Raw genomic sequence first — 4,408 nt, forward strand, 5'->3', positions numbered from 1 at the left:
TCTCTCTCAAAATAAATAAACACTTAAAAAAAGAGTTCACTCTTCAGAAAAAAAAAACAAAACATTTCATACGTAGTGAATACCAATATATAGATAGATATAATAATACCTACAACACAAGCTAATTTCTCTATATTGGGGTTTTGCTGTTCACTGATGTTATATTTAAATGACATTTGTTTTAATGTTTATTTTTGAGAGACAGAGAGAGGCAGAGTGTGAGCAGGGGTGGGGCAGAGAGAGAGAGAGGGAGACACAGAATCTGAAGCAGGCTCCAGGCTCCGAGCTGCCAGCATAGAACCCGAGGGGGGGCTCGAACTCATGAATGGTGAGATCATGACCTGAGCTGAAGTTGGATGCTCAACTGATAGAGCCACCCAGGCGCCCCTTAAATGACATTTTTGATCGGTGATCTGTGTTAACTCCAATGAGGTTTGTTGTTGTTGTTGGTGGTGGTTTGGGGGCGTTTTGTTGCTTGGTTTTTTTGTTTGTTTTTGTTTTTATTTGTTTGTTTTTTGTATTTTTGTTTGTTTTTCAGTGATGAAATAACACAGATATTCTGAGCAGATATTCTCCAGTGACGACTTACGGTTAGGGGTTCATTTGGGAAATTGTCTGAAACTGCCCAAAAGGCCTAGATTCTAAATTCCTAAGGTAAAGCTGACTTAGTGGTTGGTGAATGGCACTATCATGTTTTTTCCTTAATCTTAATGCATCGTCTTGCTAAATGAAACAATTTTGTAGTTAAAGTTAATAGCGTAGCGTCATAGGATCTTAGATGTACAAAGTGTCTCAACTATACCTTACAGTTTCCAAGAGGTGCTGAGCTTTGATGGCATAGGATGAAGGCTTCAATGAGATGATTGCCTCTGGAATTGGGTCTGAAGTTGAGTTCCCATCTCTTTCACTGGGTAAGGCTTGTCTTATATTTGCATTTTTACACACTTTGTCTTACTAAGGCTGATACATTATAGCCCACCACTTAAATTCAATATGTCATTACATCTTCATCTAGATGTGTTTCTAACCCATTTTTGTCTGGATAGAAGTCTATTTGTTTCTGGAGCGCCTGGGTGACTCAGTCAGTTAAGCGTCTGACTTCAACTCAGGTCATGATCTCACTGGTTGTGGGTTCGAGTCCGGCCTCAGGCTCTGTGTTGACAGCTCAGAACCTGGACCCTGCTTCAGATTCTGTGTCTCCCTCTCTTTCTGCCTCCCCCCTTCTCATGCTCTGTCTCTCTCTCTCAAAAATAAAAACAAATAAAAAAAAAAAAGAAGTCTAGTTGTTTCCTTTAAAACTTTTCTTGGGGTGCCTAGGTAACTCAGTTGGTTGAATATCCGACTTTAGCTCAGGTCATGATCTCACAGTTCATAGGGCTTTCGGCTGTCAGAGGGGAGCCTGCTTTGGATCCTCTGTTCCCCTCTCACTCTGCTCCTTCCCTCCTCAAAATAAATAAACATTTAAAAAAAAAACCCTTTTATTCCACTAAACACTATTGTGTTAGTATTATCTTATTAGTCAATATTACTGTATTATATGAGGTTTTCAAGTGCATCCTTTTAGTTTAGTTTCTTCACTTTGTTTGGGGATTTATTACTCTAGGCACAGCGCACCTCTATTATACTCTGATGTTATGTAATGCATCTCTGCAAATTGTTCCTGCTTGTTGCACTCTTCTGATTAAGGCACTATCATGTTTTTCTTATACTTGATGTATTTTATTGATAAAGAAATGAATACATTGTGAAACATGATAGTATGTTATCATAGTTCTTTAGGCTATTAAAATTTTTTTAAAAATTTTTTAATGTTTATTTTTGAGAGAGACAGATAGAGTGTGAGTGGGGAAGGGGCAGAGAGAAAGAGGGAGACACAGAATCTGAAACAGGATCCAGGCTCTGAGCTGTCAGCGCAGAGCCCGACACGGAGCTTGAACCCACAAACCATGAGATCATGACCTGAGCCAAAGTCAGACACTTATCCAACTGAGCCACCCAGGCGCCCCTGGGCTATTAAATATTTTAAGAATCAATCTGGATAAATCCTCTTCTAATATTTATTTGAATCTCTCCTCCCACATCCTTTTAATTGGTCATATATATTCCATATTCTGAATTTTTTTAAGTTCATTTATCTAAGTAATCTCCACTACTCAACATGGGGCTCGAGCTTACAACCCCAAGATCAAGAGTCACATGTTCTGACTGAGCCAGGAGGATGCCCCTATATTCTGAATATGTTTAAGAATTCTTGAGGCACCTGGGTGGTTCAATCAATTAAGGGTCCGACTTTGGCTCAGGTCATGATCTCATGGGTCTTGGGTTTGAGTCCTGCCTTGGGCTCTCTGCTGACAGCTCAGAGCCTGGAGCTCGCTTTGGATTCTGCCTCCCTCTCTCTCTGCCCCTCCCTTGCTTGTGCTCTGTCTCTCAAAAATAAATAAACATTAAAAAATTTTTTTTGAAAAATAATTCTATAAGGTTCTGTAACTGTAAACATCATTTGGTTTTATTAAAAGTTTATTCCTCAAAAAACTAAATATTGATTTACTTGTATGACCCATCAATTCCACTTTTAGGTATATACCCCAAAGAATTAAACACAGGGACTCAAATATACCTGTACATTCATGTTCATAGGAGAGTTACTCACAATAGCCAAAAGGTGGGAAAATTCAACTCCCCATCAACAGCTGAATGGTCAACAAAATGTGATATATGTGTATAATGTAATATTATTCAGCCATAAAAAGGAAACATGTTCTTAAACATACTACAACTTGGATGAATCTTGGAAAAAATATATTACATGGGAATATATAAAAAAAAGCCAGATACAAAATGGCAAATATTGTATGATTGCACATATATAAAATATCTAGAAGAGGCAAATTAAATTCATAGAGAGAGCAGAATAGAAGATACCAGGGATTATGGGAGAAGGGAATGGGAAATTATTGCTTAATGGTTAGAGTCTCTGTTTAGGGTGAGGAAAAGTTTTGGAAACAAATGGCATGATGGTTGCACAACCACAACTGATGCCACTGAATTGTATACTTAAAAAAGGTGGAAATGGTAAATTTATGTCATGTATATATCACCACAATAAAAACAAAATTGTCTTAAGTATATAATGTGATTTTCTGACTCTTTGGAATCTATGTTATAATTCTTTTACGGCAGCAGCTAGCTTGAACATTTGCTCTTTGGCTATGCTGTGAGTAGAGCTTTCTGAAGTGGGCATTCTGCTCCAGAACTTAGAATATAATTTGCTTATATGCAGATTGAATGTAGTCCAGAGTGTTAAGTGCATGTTAGTATGCAAACAAGTGTCTGCAGAAGTGGATTTTCTACTAATAACCTCATTGGAGATGTCCCATGAACAATTTCTTTTAGTGGCCATATTAGTGGAGTTCAACACCACCTGATGGGTTTGGAATTTTCAACATCAAGGTAAATGCAGACAAAATTACTATTATTAAGGATAAATGGGCCAGGAAGAGCATCGTTAAGCTAAATAATTACTGTAACATGGCTTTTTAAAGTTGGAAACAATCTGGGACTTTTAATCCTCCCATGATATCAACATGACAGGTGGAAGAGGGAATGTGAAATCATGTTTAACATTCTGTTGCATTTATTTTTTTAAAAAATTTTTTTTTTTTCAACGTTTATTTATTTTTGGGACAGAGAGAGACAGAGCATGAACGGGGGAGGGGCAGAGAGAGAGGGAGACACAGAATTGGAAACAGGCTCCAGGCTCTGAGCCATCAGCCCAGAGCCCGACGCGGGGCTCGAACTCACGGACCGCGAGATCGTGACCTGGCTGAAGTTGGACGCTTAACCGACTGCGCCACCCAGGCGCCCCATTCTGTTGCATTTAAAACTTGGATAGAGATACTGGAAAAAGAAATTGATTTAAATATAAACATTAATTAAAATATGTATTAAATAATAATGTAAGTCACTAAGATAATGAATATAGATTGTAAAATGTCTAAACTCCTAGAGAAAATTAGACTGACCCCAAAAGAGCGGAGCCTGATGGCAATAGGATGTCTGTCTTTGCATGGCAATTCTTTCCCCTTCCTTCTATTAATGGAATCTCAGAATCTCCAGTCACCTTGACCCAAATCTCAAGAAACATCATTGGTCTGACTGCAGGCACATGATCAAAACTATGTCAATCTGAATCCCTTCCTGCATCTTGAGGACAAGATGGAAAGGATTCTTTTTTTCCCCTCTCCAGACTGAGTTACAAGACTATGAGACAAAGTTATCATTGTTCAAGTAGGAGCAAAATGGAAGAAAAGCCTGAAAGATGCCAAAAAAGAGAGGACGTGAGCTTGCTAATAAGAATGTGGAGTGATTACCTGATGCTGATGAAGCCTTGATATTCTGTTAACACTGA

This window comes from Leopardus geoffroyi, chromosome B2 (genome assembly GCF_018350155.1).
Source record: "Leopardus geoffroyi isolate Oge1 chromosome B2, O.geoffroyi_Oge1_pat1.0, whole genome shotgun sequence".
In the NCBI taxonomy this organism is placed as follows: Eukaryota; Metazoa; Chordata; class Mammalia; order Carnivora; family Felidae; genus Leopardus; species Leopardus geoffroyi.